Raw genomic sequence first — 15,923 nt, forward strand, 5'->3', positions numbered from 1 at the left:
TGCACTCCACTTTACCTACACTAATGAGCATTAATAAAGTAACAACAAATCAATGAAAAAGCATGATAATTTAGGCATAAAAAAGGATTGTAAGTTGTCAAATTGACGACTTATCAACACCCCCAAACACTACAAGAAAAACAACCTCTATGGAAGGGAATTCCCGTCCCTAAAATTTTAATTGTAGTCGCAAATGATCTTTTAGAATGAGAAAATGCTGGTCGCAGCTCGTCTTAATAGCCTCCTTCACTAAAAGTCTTTTGGACGAGGTACTCTAGCTAGTTGTCAAATGTCATTAGAGACGGTAACATATCTAGTCTCAAAAAAACTTTTAGAGACTGTATATCTCGTCCCTAATAGATGATTTTCATTTTTAAAAAGTAGATATTTTTTGGTTGCTAAATGTTTTTAGCGATGAGTAACTAGCTAGTCCTAAATTAATCTATCAGGACGAGCATCTAACTCATCCTAGATTAATCTTTAGAGAAGAGTGACTGCCTCATCCAAAATTAACCTTTAGAGACGAACAACTCACTCTTCCTTAGTTAACCTTTCGAGACGAACAACCTAACTCGTCCTAGATTGCTACTAAAATTATAAAATTTATATATTTCATTGTTAAATATAAAATTTCTACTGAAAATATCAAATGATGGTAAACATAGTTTTAATATTTGATAAATAGAAAAAATTCAACAAATTAACATCCCGAGCTAGAATATGATGTAAATAGTTTCATTATTTGATAAACAGTAAAAACATAACCAATTAACATCCTAAGCTATATGATGTCAATAGTTTTAATACTTGCAAAAAAAAAAACCAACCAATTAACATCCCACGCTAGAATTTGATGTCAAGTTTACATAATGTTCTAAGCAAAATAATAATTAGCCCGTGCATTCTCCGAACTTGCATCTTCACTTGTAGCTTTAATCTTCAGAAATCTGTAAGAACAAAATTTTGGAAAAACAATTAATAACTATTGATATATAATTTAATATACATAAGAAGCAAAGAATTAATAAGAGTCTATATGTGCATACATTCAGATTAGGTGATACTCTTTAGTCTTAGACCGAGAATTATAAGCAATATGCAAAAAATGTTAAAAAAAAATGCAGTCCTAGCTTGCATAAACTCATTGTAGAAAGAGGGACACAAGTCTATCTAGCAACTAAAAGGCATCTACGAAGATGGCAACTGCAGTAAGTGGAGCAGATAGCATTAGCAAGCTTATTTTGAGCTACTAGGATGTAAGATATAAATATTCAAATTTCTACTATGTTTTTGTAAACCATCTGACAGAGCCAAAGTAACAAAGTGGGAGACAAAGTGAATAATTAGAGGACAAGTTTTCAAAAGACTCACAAGTAGATTTGCTACTGTAATAGACTAAAATAATAGACCTATTTGACAATGGAAGATCTCTAATCAGATAACTGTCTGCTCAAAGGGACAACAAGTTGCTTTAGAAGTCCATGGAAACAAAGAAAATCAATTGCAAATCTATCTTAACATTGATATTTATGTGATACTCATATTATGGATATGTTTGGACTTAAAAACACAACAGTCATCCCATATAAAATTAATGATTTCACAATAATTCAAAGATACAAGAGGGCTTCTATGTTTAGTAGAAGCCACACACTACTAGGATTGGGACATCAATTTGAATTTACCATTCATAAGACCTTGAAAGAAATATTACTTGTAATAGAGCAACAGATGACAAACATACTGCCTAAATGGCCTTTTTAGAGTGTTTTGAAAGAAGTTCTATAATAACCATATTGCAAAAGACAGGACCAGTGTGTTTGTTTCAAAGGGTGGGTGGTGAGAATAAGGATTTTACAAGATAAGGAACCTAGCTTCATATAGAGATTTAACAAGGAATGCTTGGATAGTGGATACGGGACAACAAGAAGGATAAGGATGATGACATGCATTTCTATCTCCAATGTTGTACATAAGAGACTGTTGTATAGTGTCTATATTACTCATTGTTCATTCATCAATTTATTTATTGTCCATTAGGTTTCTCCATTTAATTACTATCATATGAAATTTAACTAGAACTCTATACCTAACTACTGGACCAAATATGGGATAATAATTACTCAATTACATCATCTCCTCGCTGTATTCTATTCATAGTTAGTTATGAAGAGTATGGAGAAGTTAAAAAATAATTGTGAAACTAATATAAATTAGAATCAAGCAACTACTTCGATTGTTAATACCCTCTATACGTTTGTGACTGTTATGAGGCAACAAAATGGGTAGTCAGGACACCCCAATAGGTAAATCTGTTATCCTACCAATATCAAAAAATCCCATCACCTATCACTTTGATGGAAAAAATTAACAACCTGTCTAAAGTAGATGGGGATGATGAGGCAGCTTAGGAAGCAAAGAAATAATCCGCAAGTGGAAATAGTAAGGCAAAAACGAAGAAAAACAACTTAACACAATTTCTTAAGTAAAGCAAAGTTGAATGAACATAATTTCCAATCATCATTCAAACCTGTGGCATCACTCTGGCTTCAATATATGAAACATAATTTTATATAGCTCATATACAATACAAGGCAGCCTCTGCAGGACGCCTATTAGAATTCTGATCTTGTCCACAATGACTGATGGCCTATAAAAAATTAGCAAAAGTTTTTATCTAAAAATTAATGCAACTCTACTATCTAAGACATAATGTTCTAATGCCTTTCACAATTTTCATAAGTAGAAACAAAGTTCAAGAAACTCTAGTTAGAGATTATAAAATAAGCAACACCAAAAATCGCCAAGAACCAAATAAAAACATTAATTCTGAACTTTATGCTATTTAAATCTACCTCGGTCTACTAACTTCTATGTCCTTACTTAGATTTTAAGAAGTTGAATTTTCCAGAACACAAGGACTTGAACTGACTTGAGATTTTTGAGAAAAATTGTAAGAAGAAAGTACAAGTATCATAGATCTTTTTCGTTGGAGAGATCTGATAACAATTCTAAATGAGCGGAAGGATACTCCCCAGGACTTTAAGCTTTCAAGTTCAACTTGCAGCGAGAACATTTGATATTTTAAGTATTGAAGATACCAATAAAATTTTTATTTAAATTATCATGACAACTTTATGTGGGTACAATTGATTTCTTAACTGTTCTAGTGTAGAATAGTTGTTTTTATCTAATACAAATTGATCAGCTCTGTAGAAATTTTGTACTTCGAGAGAAGAAGAGTAAAAATAAATTGTCTTTATACATAAATTTTTGTAGAATGAGCTGACAAACAATAAAAGAAAGCCTGGATGACCACCACCTCTAAGACAAGTCAAACCGCAAGAATTCAGGCAGCAGCTTTATAGTTGTAACTACAACTGACTCAGTCCTTTGGCAGCCATCAAACTTGAAGCACTCTTTCTGCAAGCAGACACCACCCTTTTATAAATTTCTTATGTAGAAATTTCAGAACAATTCAAATAAGTCAGTTCTACTAATGTACCAAATTCAACTAATTTAGGCAACACACTCACAACCCCAAAAGGAAAACTTCAAAATTAAATGCATTAACCTAGTTTTGACTCTCTCAGAAGTGGTGAGTTAAACTTTTTTGGTTCCTACAATTTGGTAGCTTACATTAATCTAATGAATTTGATACATTAATTTGAGAAAATAAACCATTTCTTCAGGATTACGGTAGTATTGCGCACCTAAACTAGCTTCTTACAGAGAATTTTAAACATAGGTTGTCCTCCTAAAACCAATTTTGCATCAATCAAGACATCTGCAATAGCTGACACATGGCAACATCAAAGAGTAAATTAGCTTGGTGGAAAAGAGAATCTCTTACATTTCTTCTCAACACAATAGTCGATGCATATTCGTGATTTATTTTCCAAAATTTCAAGACAACACGATAATAAAGAAAGTGACATCAAGGAAATAAATAATGAGGTACATAGATGGTACAGATTGATCTAGTAATTTGATGGTATAAATGATAAGGTATATAGATGGTACAGATTGAGCTAGAAACTTGACATATATCATTGAGCTAAGATACTAGCTCTTTGAGAATATGTTGTGTCCCTTTAGCACAAGATAATAACTAGTCAAATTTACGATTATAAATGCAAATTAAACCATTATTGTCCCTGATATGAACTATATTTCTCATTCTCTAAAGAAATGTAAAGCAACATGATGTAAATTGCCAGAGAAATAATTCAAACCAAATATTTTTGTGGCCTGCATTAAAACAACTGAGGCATTAAGCGCAATGGAGATGATTTTTTATGGTTATCACACAAGCAAAGGGCACATATGAGATATTTTGTTAAAGTTCAAGATATTAATAAAATTGTCTCCACTAGTTCTATATCATGGTAGTATTAGCAAGGGAGAGGTATTAAGCATAGTCCATTACTTTTTCTTCTACATTTTAATTTTTTAGTACTTTTTCTAAAGAATATGGTGATAAGGTCAACGAGAAAAACAACAGCATACCCAGTATATTTCAATCAAGTGGAGATTTAGGAGGTTAAGTGTGCACAATCCATACAACTACCTCCGAAACAAGGTGAAAAGCTCATTGAGCATTATTTCCTACTTTGGCCTCAACCCCTCAACACTGTCTTTTTGTAATTGTTTTCATGAAGAGTTAGTTTATCAAGTTAACATTTAGTGCAGAACTTCTTTAGAACTATAAGTAATCTTTAGGAATCCTAAAACTAAAGGTTAATGCTTATAATAAAAGCACATAAATTATATTGCTAACCAAAATGCAATAGGGAAATTAGTTGGAAACTGTCAAACACTCAAAAATTTAGCTTCACCAACAAAAAATGAAATTCTAGGTTATAAAGCACGAAAAAACCAAACTCTTTTTTTTTATAATGGGACATCTTGTGTACTACACTAATTCAAGGGGATAATGTATATTTAATTAGTAAATGTTATAACATCAGAAGAAAAAAAATTAAGAAACCAAATTAATTTTAGGTAAAGAGGAGGATGGGGCAAGAAAATTTCACTTGGTGCGTTGGAAGACTGTTACATCTCCAAAAAAATGGCTTACCTTGGAATTAAAAGGTGTAAAAGTCTTTCATAAAGTTTATTAGACAAATGACTTTAGATTTTTGCGGGGATGGAGGGTGGGGGCGGGGCTACAAGCTCTGTGGAAGGGGTGGTTGTTGATTAATATGGTATTATGGAAGAAGGTTGGAGAACTAGAGATATCACTTTAGCTTACGAGTGTGTCTTTTGGATGAATATCATGAAGAGATGGGATTTATTTTGGGAAAATATCTCACTCAAGGTCGACGAGTGAAGTTTTGTGGACCTAGCAAGCGTCAAGACATATTACAGAAGGATGGAGTCCATAGATTGTAAAGAATATCATGCATATCAGCCCCATTAAAACCCTGAGGATAAAATAAGTCATCAGAACATTGATGCAATAGAAGCAATATAATAATTTCTTCTGATCATTATTAGACAACCTCAGCGACCTCCATAGCTACCTCATAATTAATTTCACCATGTTTGTCAATCCCAGCAGCATGGATCTTGAGGATTTCCATTCTTGATTGTTCATTAGGCAAGAGTATTTCTATCTTTCTGTCTAACCGACCGGGATGAAGAAGACCTGGGTCCACAACATCAGGTCTATTTATTGCTATAATCATTTTTACCTGAAAATAGAATGAAGATTAAATAGGGCTAGGCGAAGAAACAATATCTCTCTCCTGGTTTCGTGCATTCTACCCTTCTTTACAAGTTAAGCAAACTAATTAATTTTGTGCTTGAAATAACAAAAATTTCAATAGTTGGTGAAAAAAATCTGAGCCCGAATTTTTGCCACCCCCACCCCCGATCCAAATCCAAGTAGGAAAATCATTGTATAAATCATTTAAATGGTGTATCTTATGCGTAGATTCCAATCACGTACTATGATAAACAACTAATCATTCCTGCCTTAGTCAGAAAACCCAATTAAAGTTAATAGATTTTTTCTTGGTAAGGCAGGTAATTCAAACTTGGGGAGTTCTAAGAGAGACTATGAAAGGATGAACGTCTTAGATCATAAACAATGGAAAAAATCCCAACACATTTTGATGGAAATATATGTTTGATATCAATACAGACCTTTCCAAGCTAGTCAAATCGATATAATTGATTGAGCAACTCCATGAGTGTTTTTTGGATTTCATGGTCTGCACTGGTTCCCGCGCTAAAACGGCATCCACCAATTGCATCTATCTCATCCATGAAAATGATTCAGGGCTACAAATAAATATATTAGATTTTCAACATTTTAAGGCGCCTCGAAAATCATTGTACAAGTCCAACACTCCCAATATATGAAATGAATCTAATTAAAGTTTTACTTGGTGATCACGAGCATAATTAAACATTTTTTGAATTAATCTTGTACTCTCACCAATGTACTTATCAATAATGGCACTTGATACGACCTGCAGCAATCACCAATTATAAACGCCCATTATGAGATGCTATTAGATTTCAGATATAACCAAATTCTAGTATGCAAACCATTACGAAATTGGAATCTATGTTGCTAGCAATTGCCTTGGCTAACAATGTCTTTTCCATTACAGGAGGTCCATAGAGAAGAACACCCTGAGATAGAATCCTCGGTTACCTTAGATGTGATATTACATGCAAAAGCACTTCTGTCCATGTCGACAAATGTAAAAGAATGCAGAAAATTATATTGAATAATTTACCTATGGAGGCTTAATCCTCCAGAGGAAAAGCTTGGGGTTCATTAGAGGTAACTCTATCGATTCTCTCAGCTCCCTGATCTGACCTAACAGTCCGACCACATCAGATTAAGTAATATAGTAATGATCTTTATGAAGCATGTTGTATAAAATAGGATCAACTTGCCATTAATTTCTCATGGTAAGGAAATTGGGGATGAACATATGTAATAATTCTAAATGTAGGCCTAGACATTTAACACTTCCAAGAAAACTAGTGATTACTAATTTCACGGGGAAATACCCGTATGATTGTAAGTGTTGCCATGTCGAGAACCACTCATGTGCCTGAAGTTAGTCATTCCTTGTCTACTTTAATGTGGCAGTCAACCACATATCTTGGACCACTTCTACCTTTTTTTGTCACTGAAAAGTAACAGAAGGTGTAAGTAGCTTTTTTCATGTAAAAGAAAAAAATAAATACTTTGTGATCAATAACGAATTTCTAAGACTAAAAGAGTAAATGAATATTAGTCAGGATAAAGGGTACTTACAACACTCTTTATCTAGAGGTCGGAGTACTTCTCCGATGATTTTTCCAACACTCTGAAGTGACTTTAGATCATCTTCTATTTTAGGATATTCCTTTTTGGTAGCCCGCAAGTTCTATCTCATTGAGGAGAATAACTTTACAGTCAATGGAATAAATATAATGATAGAAGATTTAAAGAATATGAATATTATGAAGTTTTGCATGACCAAGAATTTAACGTGTTTATTAGATTATAGGAACACAACATAATGGAAGAAAGAAATACCAAGGTACAATTACAATGTACTACAGAATGTATCACCAGCCTCATGATCACTAATAAAGAAACAACTGATCTGTATCTTACTCTCTGATGTGTCAAAAACGAGGTTATGCAAGATCCCAGAAAACTAAAGACAGAGTTACAGAATATGTTAGGTGAGCATATGCATAATCTCTTATTTCCAATAAAAATCTTTGGTTTATGATAGTTCTATATTAGGGATCTGTATAGAAAAGCTACACCATCCTTTCTGAACAAAAAGATAGATGATACTATTGAGACTAAAAGTATGTCAAAGTATGCTTCAATATATCATCAGGCTATATATTGTTAAATTATAAAGTTTGACAACCCAACCAACAACACTTGTACTTTGTAGAGTAGAGAGGCATAATAGTGAAGGAACAATATTTAACAAATAGAAACACCAAATGATCCTGTTGATTATCAGACAAGAAATTTATTGTCCAAGAATCAAGAATTATAGGCAACTAAGAAATCATATGAAGCAATAACAGCTATGATATTCAATTTTTTATGGAACATTCTTACAGCAGGCCACCATGCTTTATGCCCCAAACCTTGAAGATCCACACAAATATTTAATTTCCAAAATGATATATATATATATATATATATATATATATAGACACACACACTCACACACATATACAAACAAAAAAAACATGTATAAGCGTATGTAATAGATCCTTATACCAACCATAGCGGGAGTTTTAGTGCACCGGGCTTCCCTTGCCCTTAATATGCATCATCACAAGTGCAACACATAACACAAATAGATCCTTATACGAAGCAATGACACTCACATGCTTCTGAAATTTTCATCTTCATTAAAGTATAATTTTAACATAAAGCAATCATAGTTTAAAGCACATTGGCCATAACCATGGGAATACAAGACAAATCTCACACATCTTGTGCAAGGAAAATTAAAATATAAGCTAAGACTCTTTTTTTCATTTAAAAATCCTTATTTTAATCCCATAGGTAGTCCCTGAACTATATTACTAGCACTAAACAACTCGTTTCAATTATCTATATGTTTCCTCCTTTGCAACAGAACATAACATATCTAGTCTTCTCTATAATAAAAGTAAAATGAAAGAATAAAACTCCTCAGCATTTGAACTGAAATATAGAGAGATGATAGTTGAACATCCACAAATTGACAAATTTAGTAGTAAATTACCAAGTTGTACAAATTGAAAAAATGACAAATTCAGATAGAATAAAGTAGGAAGAATAAGATTGATTAGCTTGAACAACCAAACAATAAAACTAATTTCAAACATTTTTGGAAGAAAAGAGCAACTAGATAGAACAGAAATCATACCTCAAATTTGCTACCGAGCTAAAATAGATATTAGGGCGAATTAGCTGTAATAACCCGAACTGGAGAAGCAATTTGTAAAGTTGCTCGATCACTCATTGTGCATCTGCAAAATTGGTGTGTATATTGATGGAGTTCTAGGGTAAACTTGTGACCAACCACTGTATTTCAGGATTAAAAATGATGTATAGTGCGTGTATGTATATGTTTTTTTTCAGAACAAGTTCATGTATTTAGGCGCATATTAGTATCGTGTAAAAAGAAATAATTAATTAGGGTGCTTATTAATATACTAAATAAAATAAAATAAAATTGTTAAAGTTTTAAATATATTTTAGAGTTAGTTTTTCCCGCTGAAAGTTCCTAATTACAATTTGGGACTAGTTAAAATATTTTTTTGGGATCGGATTTTGTACCTTCACAGTAAAATATAATATTAAAGACCAATTTTTAATCTCATCCTGATATATCTACTTTTATAGACGAGATTAATGATTAGTCCCTAAACGTCGCTCATAAATAAAGCAATTTCTTGTAGTGAAACTTAAACTATTTCTTTTCCTCAACAAACCAACAACAATTCAACAAGATAGGGTATTTAAGTCAATTCCACCCAAAAGAGACCTATATTAAGGACTAAGCTAACAAAGCTATAAAGACTTTCCAAATATGTCATGGAAACAAGTGAACCCAAAATTTTCAATAAGAACATATTATGAAGCAAGGATGTAATTTTGTATCAAATAAATCTTCCAAATCAACAATGTAACTAAAGAGGAAACACAAAATCTTAAAAAATTTCTCAATCTTCACAATGCAACTTACTTCACCCATTTACCCAAATCGAGAGTAAGATTTCACCCTCTATTCTAAAGTATCGATGCCACTCACAGCAAAAGTTTGCTCCACACACATAAAAGATATTGAAATTTCTGAAGGAGCCCTAATAATTAAACAATTCACACTCACTCTCCCAAAGAAATTTATGTACAATGAGTAGAACTAAATGCTTTCCCTTTGTATTTTTTTCTACTAATGTAGACTTACCTAGATTGGAATCACCAAGGTCTTGCGGGTCAAGATGAAGGTTTAAAGTGCAGGAAAGAATATCTATGGATCAAGTAACTAAAATACCTCCTTCAATGCCATTTCTCGACCCCTGCTACCCCAAGATTTTAAGACTATCCACCTTATCCTCCTTCAAATCATTAATTGATTATCATATACAAAATAATTCAAAGAAACCATTTTCTTTTTTCCTTTCTTTGGCCTTTTGTAGAGACTTTCTAACTTTAAGCATTTCTTAGCCCCCTTATTTGCCTCATTTCTCATCATATTTTATAGGTTAGGCTAAGAAACTTTACCATAAAGTATGTCTCTTGTCCCTTAAGCACTTAATTTGACCACTTTAAATGCACGTTTCTTGGCTCATCCTAGCACGTCACATTAATCCCCCCCAAACATAGGCTTTTGCCTACATTCAATTACTTTGAATTATTCAATGCATCAGAGGGGGTTAAGTGCCAAAAAGAAGATTTTAGAAGGGATTAGGTGTTTTAACAAGGTTATTATTTAAAAAAAAAGAAAAATGGGCAAAAGGCTCAAAGGGGTTAACTAAGGAAAATATATAGTGTAATTTTGGCTATGCAAAGGGTCAAAAATGGCCTTGGGTCACTCTCCAAAGAAAGATTTTCTAGAATTTTGCTTTGTACACACTCGGGTCAAGTTCTAAACTAAACATATGTACAAAATTATTCAAAAATCTTACCACACATGGCATCGTACTCATTGAGAAAAAACATAATCTCCCAAATAATTTGAGCAATTTGAGTTTAATAAGTAACTCCGTGTTAAGGACTTATCCTTGCCAAGTGATAGCCTAAAATGGAATTTAATGGTCTAACTCAAAACAAAGCTCAAAAACATCCTTGATCATTTTCACAAAGAAAACTATATTATTGGTTTTTCTCAAAATCATTTTATTTCTTGCCAATGACATTTGGAAAGCATTTTTTAACTATTACCTCTTCATAAACAATTAAAGAAAGACTTAGCTTAATGCAAGGCAATATTATCATTACAGTTTATGGGATTCTTTCCTCACAATTTTACATTTCATCCATTTAGCTCATAAAAAACTTTTGACAACAATAGGAACACAAAAAACCCTTTACCCTTAAGAACGATGTCACAAAATCTATTATATGGCAAGACAGGCATTTATGTCTCTTGGGTTACTTAGACTTCACCCAGAGAGTAATAGATCACACCATGGACTCAACATTCATGAACAACTTCAAAAAAACACCACTAGATATCCCACATTCAAGACCAATTGGACTCAAAGATGTACTCCAAAAATGATCACAAAATTCCCCAAGAAATCTCACATTAACCTTTACGACCATATAAGTCATTTCTCTCTTATTGACATTTTAACTAATATGTGGTGTGCATGAAAACTAAAAGATTGAATAGATAAAATAACAGCATATATGAACAAGCCCAATGCACCAATTAATCACCAACTACACCACTTTTAAGCATACTAACCAAACTAAATCACCCACCACTTGATTAAGAAAACTCACCTAAAGTGGGTGTTTCATCAAACACATGGTGTTTACTAGTGTATAGAAATAAGAATTTTGTAATTTAGCATTGAAGATAAGGAATACATTCAAAAATCTTCATCCCAACAACCACATTCTACCAAATTAAGCTCAACTAAATTAAATTCAAAACCTAATAAATCATAAGAGGTGATCATCATTTATATTTTTAAGATCATATCTTGTAAGCTTACTTAAGAGAGAAAAGTGATAAAGTGAAAGCCCAATTTACTTATCTGGGGTTTCATTCTTGAGTTTCCTATTTCAACTTGTGCTATCACCTACAAACACCCCAAAATAATCTAAAAATTGATCCAAAAACATTAGAAAATATCAATAAATATTCCTTGGGTTTCCTTCCAAGAAGTACCTTAGTTAAAGTCGCGGCACAACATCTTTTGCCTATTATTTATGTCTACATTTATAAGACATGAATCGACATCCCAACCTTATATCAATACATCTTCGAAGTACTTTGGCAAAGGTGGGGACACAATGAATATTTTCTAGCTCACCGCTTTGAAGATTTAAACCTTTTATCCTACTTCACATTAAACTTTCTAATAGGCTCATTGAGTAATGGTGAGAGCATAAGAAAATAACTTGTTACACACTGAATTTTCCATTTATTGGCCTTTAAGTGAGGGGCTTCATTTTGCCCTTTTTTTAATGATAAACTCTAAAATTTAGGGACTTTCCTCCTTATCTACAAAATTCATAATTTGCTTGGGTGGTTTGACTTACATCAAATCCACCAAGCATAATGTTGAAAAGTTGTTTGAGTGAGGTCTTCTTTCTAATTTTAGAGTCCATCCTTCTCGGCATTCTCAACCCAAAATGATATAGAGTTTTATAAGATGTTTTCTTTGCTTCTTCTTTTAACTCTAGTTCCATTTCTTGAATTGCAGCATCTTCAACCATATAAGGTTTAGTTTGTTGGGAAATCATCAACGATTGTTTTATGTTAAGCTCATTTATAAGAGCGGGTAAAATTATGGTGTTCGAAATATTGGCTTCATTATCCATCTCTGTAAACCTTTTAATTTCCTTGATACATGCCCCTACTAATTGATACTTGAGATATGTCTTATCCCACATTTTTTCCACCCTATAAAAGACAAGTTGAAGCATTGCTTCAGTCCCACTTTATTTGGTACGTTGTTCTTTCGTTTTTCCGTCATAAGACCTATCAAATTCATAAGAAGAAGTAGCAACTAGGATAGTATAATGAGGAAATAGGGCATTTGGACAATCAATCCAATGTCCATCTCGATCACCATATATAGAAAAATCATACTCCCTATAGGATTAAGATGGTGCACACATCTCTCTCCGAGGAGCATATCTAAAATCTTGAAAAAAGTTAGGTCCATCATAATATGGACATGGATCATCATGAGAAGATTTTCAACCACCAAACTCACTTTCATTATAAGATTCCATATTAATAATTAAATAAAAATAAAAAACTATCTAAGAAAAGAAACAAAATAAAATCACGAATAAATATTTACAAGTTTGACTCAAAGAAAGTAAAATAATATTTTAAACTAACTCAATACTGAACATTGTTACTCAGAAATAGCACCATTTTTTAATAACACTAAACTTACATATCTATTTAAGTACAAAACAGTCATTGACAACATATTTACCCAACTAAGTGAGGGGGTCGACTCCACGAGGAACAATGTGAGATATGATTGAGTAAATTCAAAATAAAAGTTACTTGCTAAGGTCAAACCTATGGTAAAAAATGGTTTTGAGGTTTTTCAATCTTGTTGAATGTATAGGCAATTTTTGGGCTTCTAAGGGACTAATTTAAAGCTAAAATCAATTAGAGGATAATCAGTTTGGAATGGATCTTGGGGTTATTCCTTTCTTGGGGCAATTTAGTATGTGAGGATTTATGAAAATAACATCCAATTCAAGTTAGTGAATGAGTGGGTATGCTAGCTTAGAGGTTTTGAATGTTAGCTTTCAAACAAAACATAAAAAATGTCACTCATGGATTCTTTCGAATACCTCATGGGGGTTTCCAACTAAAGCCACCCAAAACCTTAATTTGATATCCCCATTTCTAGGATGAAAATTAGGAGATAGAAATTCCACATTATATCCTTATTTCCAAGAAAACAAATGCGAAATAACTACTGTCTATATTATTGTTCAAAAATGTCTCTTTCTAGGATGATGTAGGATTTAGACGACCCACATCTCTCTTTCAAGGATGATGTGGGAATTTTTGGGGAAATTGTGGTTCTCACCAACAATTCACATTTTGCATTCAAAAATTTTTAAAACCCATCAATATTAATCATAAATTGTAGCTATAAATCAATATCAACAAACTTGCACTCTACTCAAACATAACCCAAAAAGTAGATCTAGCAAATCATAAACATAATAAACATAATTATACCAAGATTTCCATCTAAGTTATTCATCAAAAATAAAAAGGAAGGAAAACAATACTTTAAAATCCAATTAATCTTCAATGGGTGATGCCAAATCTACACTTTGGAGTTCCTCTAATTAATTATTGCTTTAAATTAGTGTAAAATTAAGATCCATGCTCCAAGAAATATAAAAAAAAAAACACTGAATTCAGGATAGGATAGTAACGAAAAAAGATAGTGTGAAAAATGTACTAAGACCTCCAATTTAAGACCCAATTCCATATTTTCCAAATATTACAAAAAGGACCTTGAAACTTTTCCGCTCTACCAATATCGGCCATCTTTGGATCAGGATCGGGGTAGTCATATCGCGATTACAGTAGTCATATCGCGATCGCACTCTTCTTTACTTGTTGACTAGTCGAGATTGCAACCCTCAGGCCATGATCACGGTAACTGAGGGTCGACTCCCGGGCCTACAATTTTATCTTTTGTTCTTTTTGCTCATATTTCTTTTCTTTAACCTTCTGCTTTGCTTATTTTTTTTAAGTTTTCGTGCTCATCTTCTCATTTCACTTTTTCCTACACAAATGAGCATTAAGTAAGAAGGTTATTATAAATCAAAGAAAGAATATAATAATTTACTCTTTAAAAAAATAGTATGTTTTAAAATCGACGACTTATAACTATATAAAATGAGAATTTATTAAACATATGGTTTAGGGTGGTTATGGTTGGGTATTGGGAGTGGTCTCCAGGCTCGATTGGGCTTGAAGAACCTGACATGAATAGGACCTAGTTTGGGTTGTGTTAGTTGCATAACACTAGTCTCCGTGGGATCAATACATGGCTTTTTTAAGGACACTATACTACTTGGTTGGATCACGTACACTTGCGTGTGTGCTTGGGCACAACAAATTATTTGGCATCATTGCCAAGGACTTCTAACTTGGCTACTAATTTAGTTTTAGTTTAACTTTTTAGATTTTTTTGGTGCTTTTCACTTGGTCATGGTTTCGAACTTATAGGAAATTAGTTTATATGCTAGTAAGCTAGCAAGGGACAAAGAATTAGTTGAACTAGACCCTGAGCCCGAGCATTGCTTACACCAACATAAGAGAGAAGTAGTCCTTCTCTACCATGTCTCACAAATCAATGAAGAACAAAATATTCCTGCTCTAATTTCTAAGGATCCACCAGCTCGTAGGACAGCTCGTGAAGTGGCAATCCCACTTTTAAATAATTTTAACTCCCACATTTAAGAACTAGCTCCTAGAGGTAGATTTAAATTGAAACAGAATATGGTGCAACTTTTGATCAATATTTTATAGTTTACCAATCTTTCTCATGATGATACGCAAGTCCACTTGCAGAACTTTTTAGAGATCAGTGACACATTGATCCCTACGGGTATGGCAACGTACTATGTGAGGTTGATACTTTGTCCTATTTTACTATTGAGGGAAGTGAAGAAGAGATTGAGCACTGAGCTAGCAAATTTAATCACAACTTTGGATGATCTATCTCAAAAGTTTCTCATTCACTTTTTTCTATCTGGTAAGACTGTAAGACTTTGCAGTGAGATTGTAAGCTTTACACAGAGGATAGAAGAGAACCTTTATCATGATTGGGAGAGCTTTAAGTCTCTTCTTTGGGTGTCCATGTAATAAGCAGTCCACTTAGGTATTATCTGAAACCTTTATCGAAGCCTTTGTTCGTAACACAAAATTTTGCAAGATTCAGCTGTAGGTGGCTAGGCTTTAGAAAAATATTATGATGAGCTCTATAGTTTATTAAATCATATTTCTCAAGGTAATATTGATTAAAATAGTGACATGTCCAGAAAATCAGTAAAAAAGGTTGCTAGTATGATTGAAGTTGATAGTATAACAACCATAGCTGTTGAACCATCAACAATGCAGAATTAGATAATAACTTAATTTAACAAATTTGGTGTGAATCAAACTGCATCTCAAGTCAATACAGTGCAGTAGAATTATCATGGTGTGAGGTTTATG

At 32.8% G+C, this 15,923-nt stretch overlaps 1 pseudogene; it reads right to left on the reverse strand.

Annotated features, from left to right (window-relative positions):
• Positions 1-5,354: 5,354 nt before the first annotated feature.
• Positions 5,355-12,532, reverse strand: LOC107844530 (annotated as a pseudogene).
• Between the last annotated feature and the right edge of the window lie 3,391 nt (positions 12,533-15,923).

The sequence above is a fragment of the Capsicum annuum genome, unplaced genomic scaffold, assembly GCF_002878395.1.
Source record: "Capsicum annuum cultivar UCD-10X-F1 unplaced genomic scaffold, UCD10Xv1.1 ctg82426, whole genome shotgun sequence".
Lineage (NCBI taxonomy): Eukaryota > Viridiplantae > Streptophyta > Magnoliopsida > Solanales > Solanaceae > Capsicum > Capsicum annuum.